The 17,365-nt window shown below is 44.8% G+C and overlaps 1 protein-coding gene across 3 annotated transcripts in view; it reads right to left on the reverse strand.

The window, feature by feature from the left end:
- Nucleotides 1–17,365, reverse strand: part of FAM13B (family with sequence similarity 13 member B) — a 172,424-nt gene that overhangs the window by 108,497 nt on the left and 46,562 nt on the right. The window lies entirely within an intron of this gene.

Below are 17,365 nucleotides of genomic sequence, written 5' to 3' on the forward strand. Positions count from 1 at the left end.
TCTGCCTCAGCCTCCCGAGTAGCTGGGATTACAGGCACCCACCACCACGCCCAGCTAATTTTTGTATTTTTAGTAGAGACGGGGTTTCACCATCTTGGCCAGGCTGGTCTTGAACTCCTGACCTCATGATCCACCTGTCTTGGCCTCCCAAAGGGCTGGGATTACAGGCGTGAGCCACCGTGCCCAGCCGCTTCTTTTCACTTGCTCAGAAAGCAACTCAAACTTGACAGATATGGAGTGAGCTATCTGTAGAGAAGAAACAAAAGAACAATCATTTTTAGTTGGGGGGCAGAACAAGCATGTGGCAAAGTACTACATAAAGATGGCTAGTGTAGGCAGAATAATGATGTCCCAAAGATGTCCACATTCAGACCGGGCTCGGTGGCTCATACCTGTAATCCCAGCACTTTGGGAGGCCGAGGCGGGTGGATCATGAGGTCAGGAGATCAAGACAATCCTGACTAACAGGGTGAAACCCCACCTCTACTAAAAAAAAAAAAAAATTAGTAGGGCGTGGTAGCATACGCCTGTAGTCCCAGCTACTCAGGAGGCTGAGGCAGGAGAATTGCTTGAACCCGGGAGGCAGAGGTTGCAGTGAGCCGAGATCACACCACTGCACTCCAGCCTGGTGACAGAGCAAGACTCCATCTCAAAAAAAAATAAATGAAGATGTCCACATTCTATTCCCTAGATCCTGTGAATATGTTACGGCACATAACAAATGGGAATAAAGGTTATAGGCAGAATTAAAGTTGCTCAACTGACCCAGAGATGGGGAAATTATCCCGGATTATCTGGGTGGGCCCAATGTAATCACACAGGCCTTTATAAATGGAAGAGGAAGGCAGAAGACACTGGAGTGACTGGGTATGAGAATAACTCAATCTGCCATTGCTGGCTTTGAAAGTGAATGGAGGCCATGAACCAGGGAATGTGGACCACCTCTAGAAGCTAGGAAAGGCAAGCAAACAGATTCTTTCCTATAGACCCCTAGATATTCCTCTAGGGGCCTGATTTTAGCCCAGTGAGACCCACGTCAGACTTCTGACCTACAGAACTATAAAATAATACATTTGTATTGTGTTTTTAAAAAATTTTAAATAACCTTTTTATTTTAGAATAACTTTAGGTTTACAGAAAAGTTGCAAAAGATAGTACAGAGAGTTCCAAGTTTCCCCTAATGCTAGTACCTAATGCCTTTTAAAATAGAAAGAAAGAAAAAAGAAAGAAATCCAAAAAAACAAAAAACAAAACTCTAGAGCAGTTTTAGGTTTACAGAAAAATAAAGCAGAAAGTACGATTTCCCATATACCCACTGCCCCACACATACAAATCTGTGTGTTTGAGCCACTAAGTTTGTGGTAATTTGTTATAGCAATTAAAAAACAAAACAAAACACTAATACAACGCCAACTGGCACTTTGGAGTACAGGGAAAGAGAGGTAGATAATTTAGAGATGCATATATACATGGTAAAACACTAAAGAAAAATAATAATCCAAAATTCAATATAATTAATACTTATAGTGGAGGGCACAGAACTTATAGGTGTGACCCCGCACCCCTAGGACACAGTACACTAGCCTATAAGAGGCCTCTATGTGAACTAGAAAAAAGAATTGTTTTCTGAGCAGATAATTAGAAAAATGACATATCCACTGGGTAGGAACCAGCCTATGGACCCTCAGCCTAGCACCAGGTGGTGTCTTTGTACCCAAGGAAAAAGCTCCATTTTTTAGGAGGCAAATCCCTCTCCCCTTGGTAAGGCACCTTTGTGCAGTGGCCAAATTGTACCAGCATGCTGGCCGACCCCTAGGACCTTCAGAGCTTTTGTAATATTCTAATTCTCAAGCCAAGTAGAAGGTATATGGGGTTTGTTTTTCATAATTATTTTTCAAATTGTATATATGCATTACATGCTCTTTCTCATATATTCACAATATTTTAAAAAGTATTCAGCAATGTGATGAAATATAGCATCATTGTACCCCATGCAGACCTTTGCCACTACCTCAATGTCAGTCTCCTTCTGACTACAATCTAAAAATCAGAGAATTCTGAAGGACATTAGAGTGATACATTTCTTTTTTTTTTTTTTTTTTTAAGGCGAAGTCACTCCTTCGCTCAGGCTGGAGTGCAGTGGTGAGATTTTGGTTCACTGCAACCTCCTCCTCCCAGGTTCAAGTGATTCTCGTGCCTCAGCCACCCGACTAGCTGGAGTTACAGGCGTGCGCCACCACGCCCAGCTAATTTTTGTATTTTTAGTAGAGACAGGATTTTACCACGTTGGCCAGGCTGGTCTCGAACTCCTGGCCTTAAGCAATCTGCCTGCCTGGGCCTCCCAAAGTGCTGGGATTACAGGCGTGAGTCACTGTGCCTGGCTTCAGAGTGATACATTTCTTGTTTTGTTTTTGTTTTTGTTTTTTCCTCAAGATAGAGTTTTGCGCTGTTGTTGCCCAGGCTGGAATACAATGGCGTGATCTCGGCTCACTACAACCTCCACCTCCCGGGTTCAAGCGATTCTCCTGCCTCAGCCTCCTGAGTAGCTGGGACTACAGGCGTGTGCTACCACGCCCTACTAATTTTTTTTTTTTAGTAGAGGTGGGGTTTCACCCTGTTGGTCAGGCTGGTCTTGAACTGCTGACCTCAGATGATCCACCCACCTCTTCCTCCCAAAGTGCTGGGATGACAGGCGTGAGCCACCGTGCCCGGCCTAGAGTGATACATTTCTTAACTTGATGAAACCTCTTTTCATTTGGAGTAAGTTACCAAGGAAAATAGGATTTTCCATCTGTCAGCCTCCATTCCTATCTTCAATAAGTAGTTCTGTCTGTTTTCTCACTCAGATATTGTCCACAGTGCTGGGAGCTAAATGTGCAAACTACAAAAAGTTTGTGGGCACTTATAACCCAAGAAAACTTCCAAAACCTAAAGAAAAATTTCATTATTAGGGATCCAGAATATCTAATAAAATCCGACATGTTTGGCCAGGCACAGTGGCTCATGTCTGTTATCTCAGCACTTTGGGAGACTGAAGTGGAAGGATTGCCTGAGACTAGGAGTTAGAGACCAACCTGGGCAACAAAGTGAGCCCTTTTCTCTACAAAAATAAAATAAAATAAATTTAAACATTAGCCCGGTGTGGTGGTATGTGCCCATAGTCCCAGCTTCTTGGGAGGCTTAGGTGAGGGGATCGCTCGAGTCTACAAGTTCAAGGCTACAGTAAGCTGTGATCACTCAACTGTACTCCAGCCTGAGTGACAGAGTGGAGACCCTGCCTCAAAACAAATAAAAACAGGGCCAGGCATGGTGGCTCATGCCTGTAATCCTAGCACTTTGAGAGGCCGAGGCAGGCAGATCACCTGAGATGGGGAGTTCAAGACCAGCCTGACCAACATGGAGAAACCCTGTCCCTACTAAAAATACAAAATTGGCCAGGCGTGGTGATGCACGCCTGTAATCCCAGCTACTCGGGAGGCTGAGGCAAGAGAATCCCTTGAACCCGGGAGGCGGAGGTTGCAGCAAGCTGAGATTGGGCCACTGCACTCCAGCCTAGGCAACAAGAATGAAACTCCGTCTCAAAACAAACAAACAAACAAACAGACAAAACATCTGACATGCCAACCTGAAAGGAAGCAAAGAGGCAGAAAGAACTTGGAAGATTCTATGCCAGCCCCACCATCTTGGACTCGGAGATACTACAACTCAGAGATTGCCTTGCGTCTTCCAAAGAAGCCCAAGACCTTTCTTTTTTTAAAATAGAGGACCTTGGATAGGACAAGACTACAGAAACACCTGTTAACCTCTCCCATACTGTCTACTGTCTTCAGAAGGGGTCACTTGGGTTTATTGGTCCAAAAATCCAAGCCCCAGACCATGAAGTGAAAGTTTTGCTTCTTAAATATAAGCTCTTCCCACCCTTCCAGACCCAAGAACTGTCTCTACCCAACTATGATGTTGAGTCTAGACAAGTACTTACAGAGGGCCTTACAGATAGTCTAAATTCACATCTTCACCCTTCTGTTAAATTGTTTTTACAAATACAAAAATAATACATATTTGTTCCTGATTTTTGGCACCAAAAATTATAATACATAGTCATTAGGAAAATTCAAAGATTTAGAAGAATAAAGAAAAGCATATGTAGCATATTGCGGGGGGTGGGGGGGAGAATGAAAAGCAAAACTCTCACTTCACCCTAATCTTCCTCTACTTCCCCCAAAAGTAAACCTTCTGAAATATATCCTCTCAGACCTCTTTTCATACATTTATAAAATGTACACACACAATTATCTTTTTCTTAACATAAATAGGATCATAGTATAATCCTTTTTACACATATTATTCCTTAGAAATAGATCCATATTAGTAAATTTGTTTCTAGTTTTCACTATGAAAAACAGTGCTACAATATGTTTGTATACTCATGTATATTTGTGTAGAACAGATTCCTGGAAACAAAATTGTTTAGAATTAAAGAATAACACAGTTAAAATTTAATATATGTTACCAAACCTACCTCCAAAGAGGTGTTATAAAAATATATGAGAATGACTATTTGCTTAAACTTTCACCAGAAAGGGACTTTATGTATATTTTTAGCCAATCTAATGAGCAAAAACAATGGCACACGTTATTGAACTTGCATTTCTCTAATCACAAGTGCGGTTGAGTGTTATGCTTCCTGGCCAGTTGTATTACTTAGTCAGTGAAGTCTCTGTCCATTTCCATTGCCTGTTTTTCTGATTGCAACGTCTTCATTTTCATCACAAAAGTAGCAACTATATATTGAGCATCTGACTGTGCTGGTCCCTACACTACGTATTTTTAAGTAAATTATTTCTTAAAACAACCCATTTTGCAGATGAGAAATGTGAGAACCATATAGAGAGGAAATTCAAACCCTGGTCTATTTTACTCTAAAACCTGCACATTCCCCACTATATCACTATACCAAAAAGCTTCATTTTACCTAAATGTGGTAGGACCAAAGGAAAGTGACTCACCCAAACACTCAGCCCTGTAGATGCCCCTTTCAGTCGGCAAGTATGGTAGGCTTTTTACCACCCTCTTCTTCCCGTCCAGAAAACAAGGTTGAAAACTGCCAAAAAAGTCTGTTCAGGCAAACTTGGCTGCCTATTATCTGTGTCCTTAGAGATAAAGAACCAGCCTTCAGTACAAGGGTCGAAGATAAAGAAAGTAGAAACACCAAGAAACATGGAGACCTTGGCCCCATTCCATCCAGTATCGCAGTCAAGGCAGCAGGCGGATGGCCTGACAAGTCAGCCAGGGTTTCCAGGCACCTCCCAACACCCTCCTGCTGTGCTATAATTAAAAAAAAAAAAAAAAAAAAACCTGAGGCATGGCAAACTTTTAATCACAGGCATGAGTAACAAAGTTTAAGGTCTGGGTTTTTATAAAATCAAAATGATGGCCGGGCACGGTGGCTCACGCCTGTAATGCCAGCACTTTGGGAGGCCGAGGTGGGCGCATCATGAGGTCAGGAGATCAACACCATCCTGGCTAACACAGTGAAACCCCGTCTCTACTGAAAATACAAAAACAAAATTAGCAGGGCGTGGTGGCAGGCACCTGTAGTCCCAGCTACTCGGGAGGCTGAGGCAGGAAAAGGGCGTGAACCGGGGAGGCAGAGCTTGCAGTGAGCCGAGATTGCGCCACTGCACTCCAGCCTGGGCGACAGAGCAAGACTCAAAAAAAAAAAAAATCAAAATGATTATTTTATAATCCTTTTATTATATAATTCAGATTGAAAGGTGTTCCTAAGAATGTCACTTTTGGCCAGGCTTGGTGACTCAAGCCTGTAATTCCAGCACTTTGGGAGGCTGAGGTGGGTGGATCGCTTGAGCCCAGGAGCTTAAGGCCAGCCTGGGCAATATGGTGAAACCCTAGTCTCTACCCAAAAAATACAAAAATTAGCCGGGCATGGTGGCACACACCTGTAGTTCCAGCTACTCAGGAGGCTGAGTTGAGAGGATCACTTGAGTGTGGGGAGTTAAGGCTTCAGTGGGCCATGATTGTGCCACTGCACTCCAGCCTGGGCAACTGAGTGAGATCCTATCTCAAAAAACAGAATTTCTGGCCAGGCACAGTGGCTCATGCCTGTAATCCCAGCACTTTTGGGAGGCCAAAGCAGGTGGATCACCTGAGGTCAGGAGTTCAAGGCCAGCCTGACCAACATGGTGAAACTCTGTCTCTACTAGAAATACAAAATTAGCTGGGCGTGGTAGCACATGCCTGTAATCCCAGCTACTCAGGAGGCTGAGGCAGGAGAACAGCTTGAACCCGGGAGGCAGAGGTTGCAGTGAGCCAGGGTTGTGCCATTGCACTCCGGCCTGGGCAACAAGAGCGAAACTCCATCTCAAAAAAAAGATTTTCACTTTTGTTTTTCTCAAATGTGATTAACCTAATGTGAAGTACAGGAAATGTGATTTTTCTGATTTATTGTTCATATTGATCATAATGTTCCCAAGAAAGAAAGATGGGGTAAATTATGTCTAAGAAACTGCCAAACTCCCTTCTTTTCTCCCCAAAACATTAAGCACCTATGTGATGGGTTGATAATAGTCTGAAGCTGGGATGGATATATGGAGTCACATTAAACTAGCCTTTCTACCTTCATATAATTAAAATTTTCCACCAGCTGGACACAGTGGCTCAAGTCTGGCCTGTAATCCCAACACTTTGGCCAGGAGAATCGCTTGAGTCCAGCAGTTGAAGACCAGCCTGGGCAACATAGTGAGACCCCATCTCTAAAAAAAAAAAAAAATCCAATAAAAAATCACCCCCAAAAAAGTGCCAGGCACTGGAGTAGAACACAATGAGTAAAACAGTTTCTATTCTTTTGAGGAGCATAATCCATTTTGTTATCATGGTAACAGCTGACAAAGCACTTTCTCAAATGTATTAACTGATCATCCTGTAAATACATATTATGATTCCACGTTGATGTGGGAGCCTCCTACTTTTTGCTATGCCCTTTCTTCCTGGTCTTTCTTGTTTTCTGTGATAAATCTGTTCTAGGGAGGGTCAGATCCCTGTCAGTTGGGGGTGGGAGGGGTAGAGTGAGACCAGGATGGAAAGAAGACCTTTATCCTGTGGGTGGAGACCTGAATGGGGTTAGTTTCAGGATATCTCAGACAATATCATCAGAATCTTAAATGCCGTCGCCAACCTTTTAAACACTTAGAGTGAGCCTTTCACTTACAGATTCTTCCTTTGAATTCAGGGTGATTTTTTTTATTTTTAGACAGCTAAACTGGGTCACAGAAAAAGAGCTCCTTTCCCAGAATTACACAGAAAAATAGCATAAAATGTTATTCCCTTCGACTCCCAGAATCTCCTTCTGTGAAGTTCAACCATGAAAAGCAGGACTGATGCTTCCAGCTAAATTTTGTTTCAAATCGGTTTGATCATCTACTCTACAGAGCAACCCAGGCAGCCCATTCACCTCTGCAATGCTGTCTCCCTCAGCTCTCAGAGCCCACAGAATCTGTTCTGCTTCAGTTCTCTCTTAGAAGCCTCTACTAATTTTCCCCCACGTGGTTGTAAAGTCCTATTCATGTGTACAATGTCCACTTCTTCTTTATAAGTCAGACCTGAAAAACTTCAGAGAGTTCAACCCTGTTGCTTCTTTGTTGTCTAATTCTCAAGTGTGTAAAAAGAAGCATGAGTTTACGGCCAAAAATTAGGCTGGTTGTCAGAGACAAGCGCTTGTCTATTATCCCCACTTCATCCACAATTACTTCATCCTCCCAGCCTCAGTTTCCCTGTTTACACACAGCCTAGAATCTGGTGCTTTCTCCCTCCTTGCCAGGAAGTTGATACAGATCTTGATGTAAAAGCAGGGCAAAAAGAGAGAGAGAAAAAAAAAAAAAGCAGGGCCGAGGGCTCTCCAAGTTCTTTCAGAGACATAGTAAACAGTTGTTTGCTTGTCAAAGGACCTATATGGGCCACTACAGTGCAGACAACACAGTTTCCCACAATGGAGGTAAGCAAAATAAAAGACCATGGACAGAGGAAAGATGACTGGAAGGAAGCCCCAGTTTTCCTTATCACCCCTCAAGCTTTGTAGGGGAGGTATAGAGGCAGTCAGCCTGACTCACAGCCAGCGCTACTGCTCCCTGGCCAAAGAGGGTTCAGAAGCGAAGGGCTGCTGGATTCAAAGGTCCTAGGCTGACAAACGTAATGGGATGTATTCATCCGAGGACTGGCAGGCTTTCCTTTCAGCTCCAGCTCCTCAGGGTATAAGTCAACTTCCTCTCACTCGTTCTCATTCCTGAGAACCCTGGGAGCTGACAGAGGAATGGGGATAAGGGCCAGACTAGGAGATGCCCTTACAGCCCCAGGTAGAAGAACTGGTTCAAGATGCAGGACATCTGAGAAGAGGAAACAGATTTCCCCTCGTGGCTCCAAGCATTTCTGTAAGCACCACCTGTACCTGTCACGAGGAAAAAGCTCCTATTAGCCCTAAAACTAGCCCTCTCCACTTCCCAGCCTCCGAGAGAACGCCAAGTAATGAGAAGGGAAACCAATGAAACATGGGCTGAAAGCATTACCTCATCAGGGTGAACCCCCATTGGCTGCAATGACTCTGGACGAGGCTTGCACGCTAGTAAATTAACCCTTGTCAGGAACATAGACCTCCATGTGGCACCCCTTCCCTCCCCTACTGCTCCTTGTTTTCAAATTAGGAAAAGGGGTAGATGGGGAACAATAGACCTTTCCCTAACATTTTTCTTAGGCATAGGTAGCTATACAATGGTTATGAGGAAGTTTGTATCTCCTCTCCCCAAAATTGTTCAGTGCCTTTTGAACCAAAATGGAGCCACCTGCAACAGACTGATAAACATGGGTTACGTAGGAAGAGGCAGAGTGAATTATCAGTCGTTTTCTAAACCTACCTACCGTGGAATTGTCAGAGGGGCAAAGACCAAAAAGAATAATAAAAATTAAAACACCTTGGGAAAGATTGGCAATAAATTGATCTTGTTTTTTGCAACTTATTTTTTAAGGTTATCCTCATAGGTACAGCCTCTATTTTTAATGCAAACTGCCAAAAGATATGCTAATTTTTTTAAAAAGGCAAATAGCAGACAAAAGTTTGAATTTATTACTTGAATTGCTTCATGAATAAAGTGTTCAATAAACCTGTCTTCCTACTATCAAAACTCTGTATTTGACAGAACCAAGACAGAAGATTGTTATATGCTTCAAAAACTATGCGGCAGGCATGGTGGCTTACACCTGTAATCCCAACACTTTGGGAGTCCAAGACTGGAAGATCGCTTGAACTCAGGAGTTCGAGACCAGCCTGGGCAACATGGCAAAACTCTGTCTCTACAAAAAATACAAAACAATTCGCTGTGTGTGGTGGCACACACCTGTAGTCCCAGCTACCCGGGAGGCTGAGGTAGGAGGATCACCTGAGGCCAGGAAATTGAGGCTACAGTGAGCTGTGACTGCCCCACTGCACTCCAACCTGGGTGACAGAATGAGACCCTTTCTATTAAAAAAAAAAAATTGCACTTAGTGACTAAAGTCAAGGGAGGGAAGACATCTAAGACTGACTTGATTCCCTCAAGTAAAAGTTATTAGCTCTGAGCTAAGAGCTAATTTGCAAACAAGGCGTGAAGATAACTGTAGTTGTGAATACTGAGAGCTGAGTATTTGAGAAAGAGGTCCTATGCCCATACTATAGGCAGAGGCTTTCTGGGAACATTATTATGTCTTTTATTCTAAATTGATTTAAACTTAAAATTGACCAAAATATTGTGGGGTGGTGGGGGTTGTGGTTTGTTGGTGGTGGTGATTTTTTAAAAGCTTAAAAGCACCGTTGTTTTTTTTTTTTGAAATGGAGTTTTGCTCTTGTTGACCAGGGTGGAGTGCAATGGCACAACCTCAGCTCACTGCAACCACCACTTCCTAGGTTCAATAGATTCTCCTGCCTCAGCCTCCCAAGTAGCTGGAATTACAGGCGCCCACCACCACACCCGGCTATTTTTTTGTATTTTTATAGTAGACATGGGGTTTCACCATGTTGGCCAGGCTGGTCTCAAACTCCTGACCAAAGATTTGTTTGTTTTTTTTTTGAGACGGAGTCTCGCTCTGTCGCCCAGGCTGGAGTGCAGTGGCATGATCTCGGCTCACTGCAAGCTCTGCCTCCCAGCTTCACGCCATTCTCCTGCCTCAGCCTCCTGAGTAGCTGGGACTACAGGCGCCCACCACCACCCCCGGCTAATTTTTTTTGTATTCTTAGTAGAGACGGGGTTTCACCGTGTTAGCCAGGCTGGTCTCAATCTCCTGACCTTGTGATCCGCCCGCCTCTGCCTCCCAAAGTGCTGAGATTACAGGTGTAAGCCACCGCACCCGACCTGTTTTGTTTTTTAGTGAAGTTCAGTAAGTCCTCACTTAACATCAGTGATAGTTTCTTGGAAACTGTGACTTTAAGTGAAATGACGTATAACAAAACCAATTTTACCACAGGCTAATTGGTATAAACAAGAGTTAAGGCTGGGCACTTTGGCTCATGCCTGTAATCCCAACACTTTGGGAGGCTGAGGCTGTAAGATCACTTGAGCCCAGGAGTTGAAGACCAGCCTGGGCAACATAGTGAAATCCCAGCTCTACAAAAAATTAGCCAGGCATGATGGTGCACACCTATAGCACCAGCTACTTCAGAGGCTGAGGTGGGAGGATTGCTTGAGCCTGGGAGGTCAAGGCTGCAGTGAGCCATGATTGCGCTACTGCACTGAAGCCTGGGTGTAAGAGGAAGAACCTGTCTAAAAAAAAATAAAAAAGAGGTAAGTTCCTGTGGCATATTTCTTGTCACAAAAACATCACCAAACTTCGAAATAAAGACCAAAACACTTTTAATATAAAAAATTAAGATAGGCTGGGCATGGTGGCTCATGCCTGTAATCCCAGCACTTTGGGAGGCCAAGGCAGGTGGATCACTTGAGGTCAGGAGTTCAAGACCAGCCTGGCCAACATGGAGAAACCCCATCTCCACTAAAAATACAGAAATTAGCAGGGCGTGGTGGTGCATGCCTGTAATCCCAGCTACTTGGGAGGCTGAGGCAGGAGAATGAGGCAGAGGTTGCAGTGAGCTGAGATCACTGCATTCCAGCCTGGGTGACTGAGCAAGACTCCATCTCAAAAAAAAAAAAAAAAAGGAAGAAAAAGAAAATTTAAGATAGATGTGAGCTCTACCTACATTTAAGAAAGACTCATCAAAACATGTGAGATAATTATTACCCAGTTATTCCAGTTCAAGGTCTTGAGTAGCCAGAGCCTATCCTGGCAGCTCAGGGCACCAGGCAGGAACCAGCTCGGGACAGGATGCCATCCTGTTGCAGGGTACATTCACAGACATGCTGATACTCACGCAGACTGGGTCTATGAACCTAACAGGCATGTCTTTGGGATGTAGGTAGAGACTGAGCACCTGGGGAAAACCCACACAGACATGGGGAGAATGAGCAGACTCCACACAGACAATGGCCCTGGCTGGGAACCAATATTTTTTTCCATGAACAGTAAAGGAAACATTGAAGGAAATGACATTCTGCGAGGACCTCCTATAGATTAAGACAATGACTGATTCACTTTTGCTACTGTGAAAGTCATACTCAAGTGGCCGGGCACAGTGGCTCACACCTGTAATCCCAACATTTTTGGAGGCCGAGGCGGGCGGATCGCGAGGTCAGGAGTTCGAGACCAGCCTGACCAACATGGTGAAACCCTGTGTCTACTAAAAATACAAAAATTAGCCAGGCGTGGTGGTGTGCACCTGTAATCCCAGCTACTCAGGAGACTGAGGCAGGAGAATTGCTTGAACCTGGGAGGCGGAGCTTGCAGTGAGCTGAGATCATGTCACTGCACTCCAGCCTGGGCTACAGAGTGAGACTCCATCTCAAAAAAAAAGAAAGTCACACTCTTTCGTGGCCAGGGCTATGTTTTAAGCCCAGCCCTGACTGCAACCAGTAGATTCCGAACCTGTTGGAGTTGTGGTAAACCCTTCCAACTGGAATTCTACAACAGAGTAATTCAATGACATTAAAATAGGACAAAAGACCAAAATCCTCTGGAAAGAACAGATTCTGACTTGAGGATATCTTGGGAAGTAAACCGTGCAGCATATAGGCCATAAGAAAGAGATAAAGGGGCTGGGCACAGTGGCTCACGCCTGTAATCCCATCTCTTTGGGAGGCCAAGGCGGGCGGATCACCTGAGGTTGGGAGTTTGAGACCAGCCTGACCAACATGGAGAAACCCCATTTCTCCTAAAAATACAAAATCTGCCAGGCATGGTGGCACATGCCTGTAATCCCAGCTACTCGGGAGGCTGAGGCAGGAGAATCACTTAAACCTGGGTGGCGGAAGTTGTGGTGAGCAGAGATCACACCATTGCACTCCAGCCTGGGCAACGAGAGCGAAAGTCCGTCCCAAAGACAAAAAAAAAAGAAAGAGACAAAGGGACCCTGAAAAAGTGATTATTCACTTTGGCAGTCACGTCCCCGGTGATCTCGGCTCTCCGGTTCAAGTGATTCTCCTGCCTCAGCCTCCTGAGTAGCTGGAGCTACAGGCGTGCGCCACCACGCCCAGCTAATTTTTGTATTTTTAGTAGAGATGGGGTTTTGCCATGTTGGCCAGGCTGGTCTCGAACTCCTGACCTCGTGATCCGTCCACCTCAGCCTCCCAAAGTGCTGGGATTACAGGCGTGAGCCACCGTGCCCAGCCTTCCCAGTTACTTATTAATGAGATATGTACACCTATTACACACTGCTCAACTTTTTAAACCTTGGAATCAGATTGGACACCACCACCCTCATTTTGTGTTCCATCTTGATTTTTACAAGGTACTTGCCTTTTGTCACATCAAAACCCTGGCTTTTTGAAGATACAACATCAGGGCATAAAGGAATGTGCACAATCTAATGTTCAAATGAAATATGTTTGGTACTCAACATACGTCACCATGGTTCCCTCAAAATTTTGAAATATGCCATGGTTGTACTCATGTGAGTTCCCTGCCAAGCCTCAGGGTGCCTTGACACACAGTCTGGGAAACAGGGACATGCACTGTTTCATTTCATCCTCACAACGGACCTGCATTGTAGGTACTACACCAATTTCTTTTTTTTTTTTTTTTTTTTTTTTTTTGAGACAGAGTTTTGTTCTTGTTGCCCAGGCTGGAGTGCAATGGCACAATCTCGGCTCACTACAAACTCCGCCTCCCAGGTTCAAGCGATTCTCCTGCCTCAGCCTCCCGAGTAGCTGGGATTATAGGCATGCGCCACCACGCCCGGATAATTTTGCATTTTTAGTACAGATGGAGTTTCTCCATGTTGGTCAGGCTGGTCTTGAACTCCCTACCTAGGGTGATCCGCCCGCCTCGGCCTCCCAAAGTGCTGGGATTATAGGCGTGAGCCACTATGCCTGGCAAATACTACACCAGTTTTATAGATCTGGGAATTCAGGCTGAGACCAGTGAAATGGTTTTTGTTTGTTTGTTTGTTTGTTTGTTTGAGATGGAGTCTCCCTCTGTCGCCCAGGCTGGAGTGCAGTGGTGCAATCTCGGCTCACTGCAAGGTCTGCCTCCCAGGTGCACGCCATTCTCCTGCCTCAGCCTCCCGAGTAGCTGGGACTACAGGCGCCCGCCAATACACCCAGCTAATTTTTTGTATTTTTAGTAGAGACGGTTCACCATATTAGCCAGGATAGTCTCGATCTCCTGACCTCATGTTCCGCCCATCTCGGCCTCCCAAAGTGCTGGGATTACAGGCCTGAGCCACTGTGCCTGGCCGAGACCAGTGAAATAATTGTCACAGTTCACACACCTAATAAGAGCTGGCACTGGATGTAAACTCAGGTCTACCTGACTCAGCACCCACATGCTCCTTTTGGTAGCCACGCAACTTCTTCCACCACTTTTTCAGGATATTAGACTCACAGACCGTCAGAGCTGGATGGGATCTCAGGGATGATCTGGTTCCAGCAATCTGGTTTGACAGATTAAAAAAAAAAAAAAAAAAGATGCCTGAGAAGGGAAATGATTTGACCAAGATATGCAACTGTCTAAAGGCAGAGCTGAGCCTGGGCCTCCAGACTCCTGGTCTAGATCGCTTTCCCTTCCGCCAGGCTGATTCCCTATTAAATGAGAATAAGAGAAGACAGAAAGTATTCCCAAGAAGTATCTGCTCCTTAAGATGTTTTCGTGTTAGGGTTCATGTGGTTCTCAGAGGCAAATGATAGCTGTCCTTGAAGGTCAGAGGCTGTCCTCAGGGCACAACAGGTGACTCTGCTGTCCTCCCTGTAGCATCTTCCACTTGGAACCAGCTCTCCCCAAACCAACCACATTCCCACTACTGTTCTTGAGCATCTTGTCTCCATCAAGTAAAGCCCTCCCCCATCCTGAGTCCTCTCTCCTTTTAACCTCTACCCACCAGTCCAAGGCAGGGTGTTTAAAACACCTAGCAGAGGCCAGGCGCGGTGGCTCATGCCTCCCAGCACTTTGGGAGGCCAAGGTGGGTGGATCGCCTGAGGTCAGGAGTTTGAGACCAGCCTGGCCAACAAGGCAAAACCTGTCTCTACTAAAAATACAAAAATTAGCCAGGCATGTTGTTGGGCAACTGTAATCCCAGCTACTCAGGAGGCTGAGGCAGGAGAATCACTTGAACCTGGGAGGCAGAGGTTGCAGCAAGCCAAGGTTGCACCACTGCACTCCAGGCTGGGCGACAGAGTAAAACTCTGTCACAAAAAAATAAATAAAATAAACACCTAGGAGAATGATAGCTCTGCTTCTCATTGGTCTTCCTTGCCATACTGTTGCAATAAGGAATCATTTATGCAATAAGTATATCCACAGTTTCAATGTCACTGAGAACAAGCAAACTGCCAACACATCAGGCCATGCAAAGCTACATATGAAATTTCTTTTTTTTTTTTTTTTGAGACAGAGTCATGCTGTGTCACCCAGGCTGGAGTGCAGGGGCGCAATCTTGGCTCACTGCAACCTCCGCCTCCCGGGTTCAAGCAGTTCTTCTGCCTCAGCCTCCTGATTAGCTGGGATTACAGGTGCACGCCACCTTGGCCTCCCAAAGTACCAGGATTATGGGCGTGAGCCACCATGCCCGGACTCTACATCAGAAATTTCAAAAGGAATTTCATAGTTACAAGTTCTTCATGAGAACAATAGCTCCCAGAAAACACCTTCCTTGGTTCCAGGTTTACACTGAAGTTTTTTTCTTTTTTTTTTCTTCACAACACAGATTCTAGGATACACTGAAGTATTAAGAAAAATCGGGGCCAGGCGCAGTGGCTCACGCCTGTAATCCCAGCACTTTGGGAGGCCGAGGTGGGCAGATCACCTGAGGTCAGGAGTTCGAGACCAGCCTGACCAACATGAAGAAACCCCGTCTCTACTAAAAATACAAAAAAAAATTAGCCAGGCGTGGTGGCGCATGCCTGTAATCCCAGCTACTCGGGAGGCTGAGGCAGGAGAATTGCTTGAACCTGGGAGGCAGAGGTTGTGGTTAGCCAAGATCACGCCACTGTACTCCAACCTGAGCAACAAGAGCAAAACTCTGTCTCAAAAAAAAAAAAAAAAAAAGAGAAAAAAAAGAAAGAAAAATCAGGCCGGGCTTGGTGGCTTATGCCTGTAATTTCAGCACTTTGGGAGGCTGAGGCAGGTGGATCACCTGAAGTCAGGCATTCAAGACCACCCTGGCCAACACGGCGAAACCCCGTCTCTACTAAAAATACAAAAATTAGCTGGGCGTACTGGCCAGGGCCTGTAATCCCAGCTACTCAGGAGGCTGAGGCAGGAGAATCGCTTGAACCCAGAAGGCGGGGAGGTTGTAGTGAGCTAAGATCACGGCACTGCGCTCCAGCCTGGGCAGCAGAGTGAGACTCCATCTCAAAAAAACAAAAAAGAAAAAGAAAAATCAGCTTCAGGCTAGATGCAGTAGCTCACACCTGTAATCCCAACACTTTGGGAGGCTGAGGTGGGAGGATCACTTGAACTCAGGAGCAACATTGTGAGAACTCATCTTTACTAAAAAAAAAAAAAAAAAAAAAAATTTAGCTGGGTGCAGTGGCTCATGCCTGTAGTCCTACCTACTTAGGAGGCTGAGGTGGGAGTATCGCTTGAGCCCAGGGGATGGAGGCTGCAGTGAACCTGACCACACCACTGCACTCCAGCCCGAGTAACAGAACAAGACCCTGTCCCCGCCACCAAAAAAAAAAAAAAAAAAAAAATCAACACATAAGAAAGGAGACATAGGATAGCAGATTTTCCCATCCTACCACTCACTTGGCAGCTATAAAAGAACCAGAGAAAATAGAAAATGTCTTCCTTTTCTTTCTGGTGGTGATATGTGTTCAGAACAGAAGCTCTGGATTAAATTTTTTTGTCAGTGCAAACGTAAAACTATTTCCTGGCCAAGCATTAATCCTTTCCCTTTTTGCATGCTACTCTGGAATATATCTCACATGATTTTTTTTTTTTTACAAGGAGAACACCAAACATACTTTATTAGCACAAAAAAAGCAGCCATAACAAGGCACAGCAAGCAGAAACATACATTAGCAGTCAAAAGTTTAGTGTTGCATACAAATATAGCTTTTCTTTTTTGTAGCCTTGGCAATAGCCATAGGGATGTAAAATAACATTCTGTAGCAGCAGGTAAGGAAACTATGGAGCACTCACCAGTGGTACAGAGCACATTAACGAAAAGACACAAGAGTGGATTCGGCTACTTTAGTGCAAAATGTCTAGGACAGAACTGTAAATTCAGTTCAGTTACTAAGAAGCAAACACTAGAACTTGATATAACTTCCAAAAGAGCTCACTCAAGTAGTAGTACATATTATTCTAAGTGACAAAAATGTGCTAAGTAAAGTTATTTACAGATATAATGGTTGTACAGTACCTTTTAAATCTTCAGTTTAGGTTTCAGATTTTCCATTAAGAATTAACTGCACTGAAATTCTATAAATTATACTTAAGCAATTCAGCTACTCACATGAATCTTAAAGAGGCCTACATCGAAACCAAGAGCTGAAAGCACTTATTCAACAGTGGATGGCAGGACAGGCATGGTGGCTCACACCTGTAATCCCAGCACTTTGGGAGGCTGAGGCAGGCAGATCACCTGAGGCCAGGAATTCAAGACCAGCCTGGCCAACATGGGGAAACCCCGTCTCTACCAAAAATACAAAAATTAGCCAGGCGTAGTGGCAGGCACCTATAGTCCCAGCTACTTGGGAGGCTGAGGCACGAGAATCACTTAAACCCTGGAGATGGCACCATGATGTCAGGATCTGGAAGAGGGAGAGGAGGAGGA

This window comes from Pan paniscus, chromosome 4 (genome assembly GCF_029289425.2).
Source record: "Pan paniscus chromosome 4, NHGRI_mPanPan1-v2.0_pri, whole genome shotgun sequence".
In the NCBI taxonomy this organism is placed as follows: Eukaryota; Metazoa; Chordata; class Mammalia; order Primates; family Hominidae; genus Pan; species Pan paniscus.